The following is a 16,884-nucleotide window of genomic DNA, read 5'->3' as shown; positions in this document are numbered from 1 at the left end:
AGGGTGATTTTTCTGACATCCTCCAGGCTGCTTCTCCATATATGGAAATGTTTACCCACCACACTGATCTATTGGAAGGGAAGGAGGTGACTCAGGGTTTAGGAGAAGCAGGATTTGAATTCTTGTTTCCAGAAACAAAGTCGCCCCCTCCCCCCACCCCTCCCCCTCCATTCCTTTGCCCCTTGTTCTGGGAGCCAAGGAGAAAGTGTTTCAGTCCTTCCGCTCGGGCCTGGGGACCACCTCCTTGCAGTGGGACTCAGGGTGTGTGAGAGAGAGTGAGTGCCAGTGGAGGGCCGGCTGCCTGTGGGGCCCGACGGCGCGTGAGTACATCAGTCCTGCCAGAGCCAGTGGCATCTCTGCCCTCAGACCCGGGGATCAGAGTCCCAGGGCTGGCTGGTTTGGGCGGTGATGGGACGCGGCTGGGAGCGTGGCTGCTTTCATTTGGGGTGTGGACGGGTGCTTCCCCAGGGGAATACTTCTCATAGTGGGATCTAGAGATGCACTCTGAGGAGAAATTCTATTCATATATTAAAAATTAGACAGCTGTACCTTCTACCTGAGGCCTAGGTTAAGCTGGGGAGAAGTATAATTTGGGAGTGCTGTCATTGTCCGACAGCTGAGACTAGAACAACAGGCCGGAGGGGATGTTTGTGAACCTTTGGGGAGGGCTAATTTTATCTTGAAGAAGCAGAGTTATGGTTGGACTTCAGAGTGCGCAAAAGGTTGCTGTAGAGCACTGCCGTGCCCTCCAGTCTGCAGAAGATGCCTGGTGTGCGGGACACTGTGTAAATGTGATGGACTGTCAGAGCTGCAAGGCGTCTTAGGCACGATTTTAGTGACCTGCTTCATTTTACAGGCTGCTGGTGGGCAGGGGAGGCCCAGGGGCTCACCTGCCTCACAAGTACATGGCTGGTTAGGGAGACTAGAATACAGATCTTTTCACTCTCAGCTCTTCTTCCACTGCACTGAAGCTGCCCCTTAGGCAGAGGCGGAGAAGATGCCCATTTTGCAGATGAGGAAATTAGAACTCAAGATGCTAGAGGTGCCCACACTTACTGATTTCATTTGTGAGAAACTGACAACTGGAACCAAGTTCTCCCAGGTCAGATCTCTTTTAATCCTGTGACGTGGACTTAGAGGCCTGTCTTAGTTGGTTTTAAAAAGTTCACTTTTTTTTTCCCTTCTTTGATTTCTACTTACCTTTCTCTGCTTTCAGTCATGTGAATATTGTTTGAATGTGAGCGCTTCCTTCTGATCTGCTTTGTTGCCTGCATCTCTCTCTTTCCTGAAAGAGGATGATAGCTTGTCCAAGAGGAGGAAGTGAATTGCGAATGCCTTTATTTCAGTTTCTTCTGTGGCACTGAAATTCTGCACAGGCCTTGAAAGAAACTGATCAGGGCTTTCCATTTTAGCCTCTACCAGTATTCTTGAAGCTGCAAGAATTTTGGAGTGTAATTCCCCACTGCAGGTGAGTGCCGACTCTCAGTAGATTTTAGACACTCATGCGCACACACACAAAAGCTTCTTTAGCTTTCTTTGATGTGACGGTGGCATTTGGCAGAGACCAAGAGGGCCCCACCCTGTTACAGTCCCCCAGATGCTACAGAGCCAGGAAGAGTAGCTCTTTGCAGTCAGATTAGTTTCTGATCACCTTGGGGGCCCTCCTCTAACGCAGGAGAGATGTTCTAGGTGTGCTTTGGAGAAGCACTTTGATGTCGGTGGCATCAGGTGGCAGATCATGATAGAGAGGAGAGAGTGCTCTGAGACCTGAGTCTGTGTGGTCAGTGAGAAAGGGAAGGGAAGCAGTTCTCTAAGCTCCTCTGAAGCACTGGGGAGGTGGGGCCTGGCCTGGGACTCCCAGGAACACGCAAGCAGCCTATTTCCTCCTTCCCACTTGTTCGTGGGCCTGGTTTGTAGGCTCTGTTCACCAGGTGGGAGGAAGCTACCCTGAAGCCTGATGGCTTGGGATGTTTTCCTTTTGTGATGTTGTCGATGGGCCCTGAGGAGTTAGGGTTGATAGTACCAATGGGAATACTATCCCTCCAAACAGGGAGAACTGGAGTGCACTGACTGCTTTCTGGGTGCCGAGCACCAGGCTGAGCACCTGACCTACACTGGTTCTCCACGATAGCTACCTGTGAGTAGGTACTATTTTTTGGTGTGTATTTATTTATTAAAAAAAAAATTCATCTCATTGAAGTATAGTTGTTTTACAATGTTGTGTTAAGTTCTACTGTACAGCCAAGTGATTGAGTTGGTATTAATTTTTTAATTGCTTCTGATCTTGGTAGAATACACATAACCGTTTTTACTGTCTTGACCATTTTTAAGTGCACAGCTCAGTAATGTTCAGTACAGTCATACGTTGGTCAATCAGTCTCCAGAATGCTTTTTATCTTGCGGACTGAAACTTTGTATCCATTAAACATTTACTTTTCATTCTCCCCTCCCCCAGCTCTGACAATCATCCTTCTGTTCTTTGTCTCCGTGGATTTGACTTCTCTAGGTATCTTTGCAGAAGTGGAATTGTACGGTATTTATCCTTTCGTGACTGGCTTATTTCACGCAGTGTAATATCTTCAGGATTCATTCATATTGTAGCGTGTGTCATAATGGCCTTCCTTTTTATGGCTGAACGGTAATAAGTTGTATATATACAGCACATTTCATTTATCCATGTAGGTATTATTTCTTACCTCAGTTTTACAGTGGAAGAACCTGAGACTTTGAGGCTTTAATAAGTAAGTTGCCCAGCATCACTCGGGCAGTAGTGGAGCTGGGATTTGAACCCAGGTCATGTGGCTTCAGAGTGCATGTGACCAGGAGGAAACAGTTAGTAGAATTCAAATGACAAGAATATGAAAAACCAGGGTGATTCTCTCCCGGATGGCAATACCTTCTCACATAGTGTTGTGACATTTCAGTAACCAAGTATTCCCAGGGACCATATGTACACAGATATTTTCCTCTGGTTTATATTGGCCTCTGGGTAACTCAGAGCCACGTGCGAAGCCTACCTCTAGCAAATGGTATGAAACATATGGCCCTTATCTTTTGTAATCCTTGTCCTTTTCCTTCACTTTATTTTTCCATCTCCCTTCCCAGTTTTATTACTTAAAAAAAAATCCTGAGCTATGTACGTCTTTTGTCAAGTAGTTCAGATTCTTTCTGGAACAAGGCAGAACATATAAATGAGTGACATGTTGTCAGATATTTTTGTTATTTTTATGGAAAGACACTAAAGGTGGGATCTTCTCTCCTGACTCTGCTGCTGATTCAGTGTCTAACTTGGGCAAAGATGCATGCACCTTTCTGAATCTCAGTTTTCCTTCCTGGAAGATGGGGCTGCAGTTGATGACAGCAAGGTTTCTTCTGCTCAAGGCACTCCACGTGGTTTATCTCCTTTTGTTCTCCCAGTACTCCCACAAGGCAGGTGCAGTTGTGCCCTTCTCACTTGAGAAGAATAAGGGCTAGAGAAGTGGGAAAGTTCGCCTAAACTCCTGTATCTCCTAAGCGCAAGCATCAGTGACCCAGGATGTTAGCCTCAGAGTCGACCTCTGCCTCTATGCGGCCTTTAAGGCTTCTGTCATCTGTGGCATGCACTCATCTACAGTCATCAAATTGTATTAAATCTTTATAGGGTTCCCACTTATGTGCCTCATACTGTTCTGGGCATGGATCCAGTACTGGGTTTGAATGAAGAAAAAGACACAAAACAAAGATCCCTTGGAACTTACATTCTAGAGAGAGATGTGGAGGAGGCAGATGATAGATGAACATGTAAACAGCAGAGAATGATAAGTAACGCTGAGGAGGGCTCTCAGAGGATGCCCTGCCTGTGAGGGAGTGGAGGAGGGGATGGTGTTTAAGATGAGCTCTGAATCCTGGGGAGCCAGCCATGGGCAAGTCAGGGGGTAGAGCATTATAGGCAGAGGGCAGGGCCAATACCAGGTCCGTGGAGTGGGAATGAGTTTGTATTTGAGGAACAGAGGAGCCCAGTGTGCCAGAAGGGTGGGCTGCAGTGGGGGAAGCAAGGCATGAGGGCGCGGCAGGGGCTGGGATGTGTCAGTGAGCTCGAGAAGGGGCTTGGACCTGAGTCGAGTGCTGGAAGGCATCGGACTTACATTAACCAGCATCACTCTGGCTGCCGTGGGGGAAGTGCATTGCCAGGAGTAGAAGCAAGCAACAGCCCAGGGTCACAGCGATTAGGGTGGTCCGAGTGGGACCAGAGAGAAGCAAGCAGATTTGCTCAGGACATGCTTCCGAAGGACCGTCTCCAGGATGTCAAGACCAGTCTCCTCCAGAGAAATGTCAAGTTGGCAGGAATGTCAAATGGCAGGAATCTGAGAGACCCCCACGGAGGCACAGTAGGGATTCACAGCCTGGCAGCTGGCTTGGACTAGGATATTCTGAGTACTCTCTGCTTTGATGTCTAGCCTGGAGCTTCTGGCCAAGGACTGGAGGGCAGTGGCTTCCTGCCTCTGACTTCCTGGCTGAGGGCTGCGGGAGCTCCACAGCACAGCGAGCTCCACAGTGAGCCCGGCAGGACACGCTGCTTCCTTTGCTCTCTCTGGGTATTTGCAATAAAGCATTCTTTCCCATCACGAATAGGGAACATCCAGAGTGATGTTGACTTTATGGGCCATATTTAACATAGTGTTTTCCTTTGATGTGTACTCTGTTCTTGCAGAGACTACTGCCTTCTATAAACTCTGTGGTGAGGCGTCTTCAGCTGCCCTGTCAGATGGATTTAGAAGGCTTGGTGGCCACCCGGAAGACCTGGTGCTTCAAAGCCCTACTTTGCCATGGGGACCCTCATCCATGGGCACCCCCGGCCCTTTTCTTTTATTTACATTTGAATTCACACTTGCTGGCCCTTGCCTCTTCCCTGTAATTCCTTTTAATGGGCTGGGCTTTCCTGTAAATACTCCAGTTTTCAGTGGAGAAACTGGCCTCAGAGAAGTTAGGTGATGTAGTCAGTAGAGGCTGAGTCACACAGGGAATCCACTAGGCACAAATGACTTAGTACATGTCTCATGGTGATCTTATACTGCACTCTGCCTAAGCCTGGAGATGCTCAGAGATCATAGACAGAATCATCTGAAATTCATTCCTGAAGCGTCACAAACTCCTCTTCAAATAGTTTGCAGTCTATAGTTATCAGGGCTTAAAAAAAATTTTTTTTTTTGGTAAACTTTTTTTTAACAACATCTCTTAAAAACAATGTTTTGTTTTTGCTCACTTCAATTTCTTTGAAAATTTCTCTCATATTACCCATTCATTTAGTCACCAAACATTTATTGAGTTCTTACTGTATGCCAGGCATTGTGCTAGGTGCTGGGGATGGATTCAGAGATAATTTGGAGGCGTTTGGGAGTGGATAATTACAGCGCAGTGAGATAAGTGCTATAATAGAGGGATATATAAAGAGCTAGAAATAGCACTATGAATAACATCTCTGAACAAACTGCTTTCTTTTTTCCTTTTGGATTATTCCCTTATGTATATTGCCCAAAGTGGGATTACTGGGTCATTTAAAAGATGAAAACAATTTGGCACAAAAAGATGTAATGACTTGCCTGGGGAATACAGCTCAATTTTCTATGGGGAGAAAATTGTTGACAAGTCCAGATTTAGACACCTCACCAGGAGAATTGGGCAGTTTTTGTACTATTCCTATCAATGTGGTGGTTTTCAGGGGAGCACCTCTTCTCAACATGTCACCTCACATGTAGAAACACATGTCCTTATATTTAATCTCACAGATCCCTTGTTGATGCTCACTACCTGTGTATTAATAAGTATGGTCATTTCCATTTTATGAATGAGAACTTGCCTTTGTTAAAAGGAAGTGACTTGCTCAGGATTCCATAGTTATTAGTAGAGAATCGAAACATCAGGTATAAGGTTTTTTGATTCTGTATCTTCTATCCTGTTTTCCGTGCTCTTTTTACCAACTGAGGCTGGGACTGGGGTTACTTTGTTCCAGTGAGGGCCTGAAATTCATTTAGTGATTGTAGAGGCTCTTCTCTAAAAGGTCAGAATCCATGAGATAGGTATAGAAGTCCTAACCTCCAGAGGGTCTGGTATCCTTCTATACATTGACGTGAAAGGACCTGAAGGCCCATTATTCCTGCCCCTGGCTCAGGTCTTGAAAGGTTAATGCATGGCCTTAGCTTTGAAGCACAGAATCCCAAGGAAAGCTGAGACCACACACCAGTCCTGCTTTGAAGCATTTATTGTTTTCCTTGTATACTCAGCTGTATGTCCCGACTTTAAATTCACTTATTTTGTTATTCATAACATTTTCCTAGTATTTTTGGCATTTCAGTGCAAACTTCTACCCCAGGTACCCATAATCAGACAGTAGAACATGTTCAGTGTGAACAACCATGATTCTCCCAATCACTCATCTCGTCACCTTCTGCCATAATTAATGGCTTGAGGTGACCTCTCCCATCCTCCATCCCTAGGACTGCCTGCTCCTCCTATAAACTTCTGCACACATACCCCCTTCTGAGTGGATACTTCACCTTCTGAGTGAAGTAACCTCTGATCACTGCCCACTTCCTGCAATCCACACTCCCCAGAATTGGTCTCTTTGTTCTTTGTTTTGCTGACTCACAACTCAGTGGGCTCTGAGGCAATAAAGTATAGCCATGTGATGCTTACAAGCATGCAATCTGGATTTGAATCTTGCTGTGATGCTTCCTAGCTGTGTGATCTGTTAGATCAGTTAAGCTGATAAGTTTCCTCATCTGTCAAGTCTGTACAAATAATCACAGCAACCCACAGTGTTGTTTGGAGGATTTGTGTTGTTATCTGTGCTTCTCTTATGGCACCCACCATCATGCAGTCTTTCTAGACTGGGAGCTATTTAAGGGCAGGAAGGGAATTACACCTTGCCTGTGCCTTTGCCTTATGGGACCGCCACAAAGTCCCCTTTAAGGGAAAGGATTCCATGCAACATCCCAATAGTGTCAGTTCAGGCTCATATGTAGGCCCCGGTAATGTGGTTCCAGGACTGGCCGGGAGCTCCATGATGTGGTGCTTCTTGCACACACAGTACATGCTGGATAGACTTCTGGCTTCTGCTTCTTGAGTGACAGGAAAGAGGCTTGAGCTTGCGTTTAGCCTATGTTCTTCTGATTCATCAAATTGGACAGCTTTGTCATTTCCCTGAAGGCAGAGTGGAAATCCTCTTTGGAGCATGAGACCCGGTTTTTTTCCTGGGTCTTCCATGGCTGAGCATTCTGGACTAGAGGAAAGGGTTGATGGAGGTGTGGGTTTGGGGCAACACTAAGGGCCACCCGCTCCTCTGATGTCTCTGAGCGGGACCACAGAGAAGTGGTCCTGCCCCAGGAAGCTTTCTTCAGACCCTCCTAGCTGTGCTCTGTCTGGAAGCTGACCATGGAGGGGATTCGGTTCTAATAGCTCTACCGTTTCACTTCCTCTTGTGTCATTTTTCAAAATGCAATAGCCATGAGCATCAGGAGCCTGAGACACAAGGTCTTCCATGTTCTGGCCACAACATTCCTTTCCAGCCTCATGTCCCACCACTTCCCTCCGTGTTTTCTGCCACTGGCCTCTCCAGATTAGTCACTTTCCCCGAGAACACCCTGAGCCTCTCTCCTCAAGGCCTTAGCACATCGTGTTCCCTGGGCTGACTTCCCACCTCCTCATACGTGGAAATCGTCTTGTGTGTTCAGGCTCAGATTAGAAGTCATCATTAGCAGGGTTCTTCTGACCTTGAAAAGCACACCCGCATGTACCGGTGCTTTGCACACTCTTCCTACCGTCTTGTCATGGGGGAGTGTGTCCTCTGTGACTCCTCTGAGAGCTCAAGGCAGGTCCAGCTCAGCACCCACCTCTGCAGGGCCCATACACAGAGCCTCCAGGGCAGGAGGTGCTAGTGGACATCTGCTTTGTGCACCTCTGAGCGCAGGGCGTCTGACGTCGTGGCAGTTCACGGTTGTGCTGGGAGTGGGGGTAGGGGTGTGTGTTCAGAAGCTCAGTCTAGGATTACCTGCGATTTGTTTCATCATGAGCTCAGACATTTGAATTCTGTTTTTGAGTCACTCTGGTATCAGCTGACTCTTAACCTTTCTCTGGCCTGCTTCCCACATAGCTGGCAGTTGTCTTCTTAGGGCTCTGAACTTTTTATTTCATGTAAGAACAGCAGCAAGATCATATGGCGACTCTGTTTTTGGTTTTCTGAGGAACCTCCATACTGTTCTCCATCGTGGCTTTCCAATTTACATTTGCACCAAAATGTAGGAGGGTTCCCTTTTCTCCATATGATCCAGAAATCATGTTTGGACAGAAGTATAATGTTGTGGATGTGTGTTTGGACAAAGATAGAATTCTAAAAGTTGCATGATCCCTGTGTTCATAGAGGCACTCTTTGTGATAGCCATGGCACAGTAGCTGTCTAAATGTCAGTGAACGGACGAGTGAGTAAAGAAGATGATGTATATATGTACAATAGAATACTGCTCAGCCATGAAAAGGAGGGAAATAATGCCGTTTGCAGCAACATGGCTGGACCTAGAGATTATTATACTAAGTGACATAAATCAGAAAGAGAAAGACAGATATCTTAGGATACCACTTGCATGTGGAATCTAAAATATGACATGGATGAACTTACCTACAAAACAGAAACAGACTCAGAGACGTAGACAACGGACTTGTGGCTGCCAAGAGGAAGGGGAGGTGGAGGTGGGATGGACTGGAAACTTGGAATTAGCAGATGCAAGCTATTGTACAGGGAATGGATAAGCAAGAAAGTTCTACTGCATAGCATAGGGAACTATATTTAACATCCTGTGATAAAACATACTGGAAAAGAATATGAAAAAGACTACACACACATATGTATGTAGGTATATATCTAAATCACTTCGCTGCACAGCAGAAATTAACACAACATTGTAAATCAACTCTGCTGCTGCTGCTAAGTTTCTTCAGTTGTGTCCAACTCTGTGCGATCCCATAGACGGCAGCTCACCAGGCTCCTCTGTCTCTGGGACTCTCCAGGCAAGAACACTAGAGTGGGTTGCCATTTCCTTCTCCAATGCATGAAAGTGAAAAGTGAAAGTGAAGTCTCTCAGTCGTGTCCGACTCTTAGCGACCCCATGGACTGCAGCCTACCAGGCTCCTCTGTCCAGAAGTCACTGAGTCACGTCCAACTCTCAGCGACTCCATGGACTGCAGCCTACCAGGTTCCTCCGTCCATGGGATTTTCCAGGCAAGAGTACTGGAGTGGGGTGCCATTCTACTTCAATTAAAAAATAATAATAACAGTGAGGTGGCATTCAAGAAAGATCTCCTTGCTTTTAAGGTGAACACTTTTCAGTTTAAAAGTTCAGACTTTGTTTTTTATCCCAAAGCTCCTTAAAATGTGAACATCGTGGATTATTTTTCCCAGGTATATTTTTGCCTGTAGCAGAATAGCTGTTCATAGTATAATTTTAACTGCAAAATAATAAAACTTAGGTCATGGAGCTTGACTTTTGAAGACCTGAGGGCAAATTCCAGCTTTACCATTTACTAGCCCCCAAATCTTGGACAGTTGCCTGACTTCTTGACCCTTAGTTTCCTCAGTGGACAATAGGAAATCTTTCTTATAGGGCTGATGGACAGTTTAAATGAGGTCTTGGGCATTAAACTGAGGTTTTTGCTACTTTCTTTTGGTGGAAAACGTTTGGATATTTATGTTTTCAGGTATATGTTTTATTTTTGGATGACAAAATAAATGAATTTATAGTCAGGGGACACACAACATCTAACAGACTTAGGAAGCATACATGGCTTATAAGACTCAGTTGTAGTTCTAGTAAATTAGAGCCACAGAATCATAGGCTTTGAGAAGTTGTAGATAGACTCTGGAAGATGAGGATGAACATTGGTTAAGGCATAGTGTGTGCAGACTCTGTGCTTTGCATGCTGGGTATGGAATCCCAAGAAAATGGTTGCATACACCTTGATGGGTAGGTTTATTAGACCCATTTTGCAGACAGGAAAGCTTGAGCTCAGGGAGGCTGAATACACATGTCCAATATCAAAGCCTTGAAGTTTGCCCTGTCCTTGTGATGGGCTCTAAAATCCTTTCCATTTACAGATATGACAAGATCTGCCTTTATCCTCTCATTCCACAAGTTCTGGGCCATATAAAGCAGTGGGATTTTGCAGTCTGGTGTCCCATAACTTATTTAGTGAATCTAGAAGAGGGTCTTGACTTTTCCTGCCAGGAAGCTGCTCACTTGAAGCTCCTTTGATTCATCTGTCAGGCTCTACTTCTCTTTCTCCCTTTTGGGAAGATACTTGCCATGGGCCAGCTCCACTTTTGAGGTCAGTAGTGTATTTGAAGATGACTTCATATTTTCTTTAAGAAAAAAATTACAGGTGGAAATTAAATTCATTGACCATTTCCCATCATCTCCTTCAACATATGGTGGTAGGAAGTGACAGCACTGGGCTGGGAAGTAGGGAGTTCTCACCTGGAATCTGTCACTGACCAGTGAGAAAACTTGGGCCAAGCCTTCCTTTCCTTTGGGGCTTCAGTGTCTTCATCTGTAAACACTGAGGACACCATCAGGTGATTCTTAAGATTTTGAAACTCTGCATGTCTTGTGGTGTCAAAACCATCAATTTCTGCTGAGCTGCGTAATCCTGCAGCTGTTTTCTCTGATACTTTTCAATCTTTAGGTTTAATCTATTCCACAATGTATAATTTTTTAAAGGGATGCTTTTATAGACACTTCTGAAATATAAAATCGGGGGGTAAATGGATGTTAAAAAATAGAAAACAACCAATTAAATAGTGTATAGTATGTAATTCTCCTTGGAAACTTAGGAAGAAATTGAGGAGCACTTTAACAACTGGTAATTTAAATTGCATTTGAACTCTGCTAATGGTTTGTTTGCAGGAGAACTTCAATCATTTCACAGCGGTTCTTTTGCGAAACTGCTTGTTCTCTTTATGGAAAGGAAGAAAAAAATTATTGAAAGAGAAGTTGACGATGGAAAAGGGGGGCCACATTCATTTGTGCCTGGAGAGAAGGTAGCCAGTGCCTGAGACATTGCCCCAGGGCCATGGTGGAGAGATTTACGTTTCAACAAAGTTTGAAAATCTGGGGAAGTCAGCTGCCCTTTGCTGTTGTTGTTGAAACTGTTCTGATTGATGTCTCCCTCTGTAAGGTGAGGCTTAGGTTTCCTGGGGCTTGGAGTTGGGAGCTTTTTGTTTTTATGAGATTGCACTGTCCCCAGGACCAGTGTTGGCCTCCTCGTGCTCCATCCCTCAGGGGCTTTGACAATTCGAGTGCCCACGAAGACCACTAGGAAATGCATTGCTTTGCTGGACTTACCTTGATGATACTCCATTTTCTCAACTTAGTTTTGTTTTTTTTTTTTTTGCTATCGGGCTGTATGCAAGAGCTTTAAACAGGTGTTCTGAGGTCTGGGTGTGTAAGTCCTGGTTATCCTTCAAAGCTGATTGTGTGCCCGAGGGCAGGTCTCTCTGGCCAGCGAATGTCAGTCATTTCTTCTGTTAAAGTGTCAGTCCAGGGGAGCAGGCCCCAAAGTGGAGCCTTGGGCTGCCTACCTTTCACTGTGCTTTTGGGTGGCCACCTCCCCGCTCTGGTCCCCAGTTTCTCCTCCTGTCAGTTGGAAGGGTTGAAGTGGGTCGTTTTTAAGGTCCCTCTCAACTTTGAGCTTGTATAGGTATTTGAAGATTGAATGAGATCATATTCACAAAGCGACTGTGTGATTGGCTCAATAATGTTTACAATGAGAACGGTGAAAATGGGAGTAGTCCTTTTTCTGGTGTGTAGCTTTCCCCTGAATCTACATTTTATAACAATCTGCTACCCTAGAACACTTGTCTGTGGGAATATATATTGCAGGATTCTTGACAAAATAGGACTAGTTCTTAATGAAATAAAGTCATGAGGACTTACCAGGAAGCATCAAGATTGTCCAGCCCTCTACTGCCCATTGACTGTCATTTTTTAGGCAATGAAACTAAGGTTCACAGCAGCCACTGGGTCCCATAGTTAGAAATTTGCCTCCAAACTCATTTTTTCTCTTTTTATTTATTGTAGTTCAGATTTTGCTGTTAAGTTTTTCTTGCCTAAAATGTATCTAATTGATCTGTCTCTTTCATTTTTGATATGATGATGAAGCTATTCCCCCACTTCCCCCCAAAGCTGAGGTATGAACATTGGGGTACCAGCATTCTCTTTCTTCATCATTCTGAGACATATTAGTGAAACAGAAGTGCCAGGAGCTGACTGGTGGCTTAGGAGGTACAGAGATCAGCCACTAAATTTGTGGGTTTCAAGCCTGGTGTCATTTCCAGCATGATTTACCCAGCAAGCTCATAAGCTTGGGGAAGTTCTACAGCTAGTAAGATCCTCAGTTCAGTTCAGTTCAGTCTCTGAGTCGTGTCCGACTCTTTGCGACCCCATTAATTGCAGAATGCCAGGGCTCCCTGTCCATCACCAACTCCCGGAGCTCACTCAAACTCATGTCCATCGAGTCGGTGATACCATCCAGCCATCTCATCCTCTGTCGTCCCCTTCTCCTCCTGCCCCCAATCCCTCCCAGCATCAGAGTCTTTTCCAATGAGTCAACTCTTCGCATGAGGTGGCCAAAGTACTGGAGTTTCAGCTTTAGCATCATTCCTTCCAAAGAAATCCCAGGGCTGATCTCCTTCAGAATGGACTGGCTGGAGATCCTAGGGATTCATAATTAACCTCCTTGTCCATTTCTACAGGTGAGATCATTGCGGAAACAGAGCGGAGGACCGAATCCAGTCACCTGATTCCAGTTCAGTGCTTTTGCCATTGTTCTACAGGGCATTCATCGGAGGGAAGATATTTTTCCTCAGCTGGTGAGTTCTGTGCAAAAGAGAACTTTTTCCTTTTATAATCAATATGCATATTTTAATGAAATTTAAAAATCAGTTTCCATTTAAATCATGGGCACTGGTAACTAGGGTGGAAGAACTAAGAAGAACAAAAATATTCTTCTTTCTTTTCTTGAGTGGATTTTATTGATGATGGACAATGAATGTCAAGATATAATAATGCTAATAAAATGGATGGCGAAGCTAAGGCAGAACTCAGCCTTTGGAAGGTGGCAGGAAGAGAAACTGGAAGGAAATTTGGAGTAATTATGATTTTAGGTTACCAATAACTGCACTGCTTCCTTCTTTCTCCTTTGGTGTGGAGGGGAGCATTCTTGAAATTGAACCACGAGAAAGAGTCAGTGAACAGTGTTATGGGTGTTTGTGAGGAAAGGAAGTAGTAGTTTTAAGTGGCTGTTGCTCACCCCTGTGCAGGGGGCTTCTTCTGTGATCTTGTATTTTCACATGAACCCTTTGTGGTGGGAAAGGCTAAATTTCCTTAGACAAGGGTGTGTACCTGTCCTAAAGGGCCTGCAGCATCTCCACGGGGATCTGAGTTTTAATCCTCAGATTAAACGGGAATGGTGAGCAGGTAAGGTAAACGTTCCCTTGTGTTTTGGAATTCCTCTGTGTTTATAGCAGGTAGAACATATTCTAGAGAAGAATCAATGATGTGGGATATCCTGAGCTGTAGAAGAATCTGAGGAAAACAGCTGAGGGATTGTGGGCAAGACTTCTATTTAGAATTCTAAATCTGTACTCTCATTCCCAGGGCCAGTCCCTAAACCTCTGGCTTTTTACTGAATAAATAGTATGTCTTGCCATGTTTATGGCTTAGTTTTTCAAAAGGGAGAGGATTCTACTGTGATCAGTAAAACCTAACTCCATTTAAAAGTGAGGCTGAGTTTATAGTTATGTTTGGTCCCTCTTTCTTTTCTTAATCAATGTATCTTAAAAGAACACCCGGCTGGCTTTCTTTGCGCCTATGGATCTACATAAGATGAAAGGCTGGAAACCACTGCTTGGACTCTTCAACATGTCTGTAACATTTCAAACATGGTCTGGAATGTTTCTCCCCAAGCAGACACTCTGAGCATCAGATGTAAATCTTTGTTCTCTGCTCCAGTGCCTGAGTTTTTCCTGTGCTTCAAATTCAGTTGTGATGAATATGAAGCCTTGTACTTGGGTTCAAACAAAAGTTCTAGTGTGTCATGGCAGAATGGGAGAGAGTGCATTACCAGGAGCGAGTTGGAAGAAACTCAGGAGGGTCTGTTGTCCATAAGCTAATTATGAGCCAACAGTGGTTTTGTTGCCCACAACACTGATGCAGCCTCAGACGGTGGTACAGAAAAGGCAGTTGGGTGGCTGACTGGCGGAAGCCGGCGATTCCCGAGGTCGGGTGGCCCTCAGGCTCAGTGTGACAGGCCCGGGCTCTGCTTCTCTGACATGCTCCTTGCTCTGCCGTCTTGTGTGTGCGTCAGCTTCATCCACAGGCTGTTTCCCCTCACAGTTGGGAACTGGCTGCCCGCTGTCACCTGGAAACTCATGGCAGCTAAATGGTGGAGAAGAGGTGGTCCCTTGAGAGAATATCTGGGTGCTGTTAGGATGCAGAGAGAGGACCAGCATTTGCAGGTGGCCACGGACCTTATTTTACCCTCCTGTCAGAACTCTCCTAGGCTGGTGGACTTTAGTCCTTGCCTCCTCCTCTGAAACGGACACTGGCCAGCTGGCCTCTTCACACTGTGGTGCTGAGAGGACCGGAAATGATGTCCCACTCTTACTGGAATGGATCCAGAAAAAGCAGGATGCAGAGCACACATAACAGTGGCCTCTAAGAATATAAAACGTGGTCAGAAGAGGGACAGTATCTCCTGCGCATGCGTGTAGCCCAGAGGCTAGTGGGATCTCTGGCATCTGGTAGGTGCACGGTGCATTTTCACGGATAGAAAGACTAAATCTAAAGGTAGTGACTGTCCCTTTTCCCGAGGGTGTTCAGGCACCGGCTAGTTCTCTGTTGGAAAGCTTCAGGAATTCTAGCACAGATGCGGCTGAACTGCATGGTTTTATGAGAATGAAACAAATGACTGGACAGAAATAGGCTTTTGGGACTGGTATGGCTTAAGAAGTCTGTGAATACAGTGAGTATGGTGGGGTGGGATAGCAGACGGCCTGTCAGTTATTAGATGTGCAAACCTAGAAAACAATATCCCTCCACCTTCATTTCCCTGATTGGAGAATTAGAAATAATAATAATCATTTCCTGCTCACCTCTCATGTTTGTTTAGAGCATGTTTGTTGATAGATGCCAATCTGTTTGGGAAACTGTAAAGTGTGAGCCTTACATGATGGGTCATTACAGTTGCTGTCTTCTTTTGCTTAAATACAAGGAGTATAAAGCAAAATAAGATAGTGACTATAAAGAAAATTACTGATCTTAAATAGAAAGAAACATAACACAATGTAATGTGCAGGCCCCTGTACTCTTCCTGGTCCATCATATATACGCACAATGTGTGCCCTTCCTTCCCGCTCTGCACCCCCAGCATCCCCAGGACTGGATGGGCAGTAATTTATCCCCAATCTTAGAAAGCAGCTAGATCTGGGACTTGGCTCATTGATGATGGTTGAAGCTGAGATGAAGTCGTACGTCATGATTACTTTTTGTATTTGTTTTTGCTCTAGGCAGTGGGAGATGCAAGGAGGTAGATTTGAAGACCGAGGAAGTCTCAGTGCTTTGAGACATCCCCTAGAAGCTATAGTCTGCCCGTTTGGGACTTGCTTTGCTTGATTAGATAATCACACCTTCTGCTCTAGGCGTGACTTACCCAGTGGGAGTCAGGAAGGAAATTATTTCCCTCTGTTGATACTAGCATACAGTTGATGATGGTAGCTAAGGGCTCTCAGTTTTAATATTTCCTCTTTGGTCCTCAGGAGAATCAGGTATTAGTCTCTGCCGGAAGCAAAGGATTGGTCACTTCCGTCAGAGGTGAAGGTCTTGGCTCCCTCCAGTCGGTTGGTGAAGTAGTTTCCGGCATATGTGAACATCTGCGTAGCCAACTTTCATGTTACTGCTTCAAAAGTTACAAAAGGATTTGTTGAGTCTGAGCAGGGACTTGCCCAGCCTCCTGAGGTTCTGTGATTCTGTAACTCAGGAATGTGTTGTCAGAGGTATTTGCTATCTGTGAAAGTAGAAGGTGGAAGCTTTCTCTCTCTCTGTCTTGCTTCCTTCCTCCTAATTCCACATTCTTCCATTTCCTGACCTCAGCCCAGTGGATACACTTTTACTCTTTCTTGGGCAGAGCCCTAGTATGTCAGGGGTTCTCATGTTCTCTCTCAGTGGGCTACTGTGTTGTAGAAGGGGTCTGATGGCCAATGGATGGAGGGCCCCATGAGTCCTGGGTAGACTGCTGCCAAATATTTACTCCTGGTTCACAGAGCATGTGTTTGCTCTATACCCTGATCCCAGTGCTTGTCTGGAAATCAGTGAAACTCAGAGTCTTTAGGACATCACAGTAAATTAGTTGTAGTCCTAACCTTGAGAAGCTCATAATCTAGCTGGAGAGAAAGACCTACATAAAAGTAAAATACACTTTAGAAAAATATTGTTTATAACACACGTTTATTGATCACCAGATATGTTTCCAGTCTCATGTTAGGTGTTTGGGAAATCAAGGTAAATAAGTTAAAGACTCAGCTTTCAAGGGGCTTAGATGAAAGGATTGGGGAATGGAAGGAACTGGGAACGTTGGGGAAGGTTTCCAGAAGGAGGAGATCTGTCTTCAGAACTTCTCCGTGAACCATGGAGCTGTCATCTGGGTCACTAGGTCTGGATGGGGTCTGAGGGTGATGTGGCTGATAGCAGATAATGGCTGGGTAGGTGAGGAGTCTGACACCTTCCACAAGTGCTTCAGTCTCTGGTTCATTTTTCACCAGTCTACTGCTGTCAAATGCATCATGTTGGTTTTGAGCTGCAC

General features: G+C 45.1%; 1 protein-coding gene across 13 annotated transcripts in view; it reads left to right on the top strand.

Annotated features, from left to right (window-relative positions):
- Window positions 1-16,884, top strand: part of LPP (LIM domain containing preferred translocation partner in lipoma) — a 736,773-nt gene that overhangs the window by 54,992 nt on the left and 664,897 nt on the right. For 11 of the 13 annotated variants that reach the window (XM_069557978.1, XM_069557960.1, XM_069558022.1 and 8 more), the window contains exon 2: window positions 12,779-12,895. The gene's annotated coding sequence lies outside the window, so the exon portion shown is untranslated. Of the gene's footprint in view, window positions 1-59; window positions 321-12,778; window positions 12,896-16,884 lie in introns of those variants that run through there. The other 2 variants (XM_069557987.1, XM_069558053.1) reach the window with 2 other exon arrangements.

Source organism: Ovis canadensis, chromosome 1, assembly GCF_042477335.2.
Source record: "Ovis canadensis isolate MfBH-ARS-UI-01 breed Bighorn chromosome 1, ARS-UI_OviCan_v2, whole genome shotgun sequence".
Classification (NCBI taxonomy): domain Eukaryota; kingdom Metazoa; phylum Chordata; class Mammalia; order Artiodactyla; family Bovidae; genus Ovis; species Ovis canadensis.
This window is presented reverse-complemented; position numbering and strand designations above follow the sequence as displayed.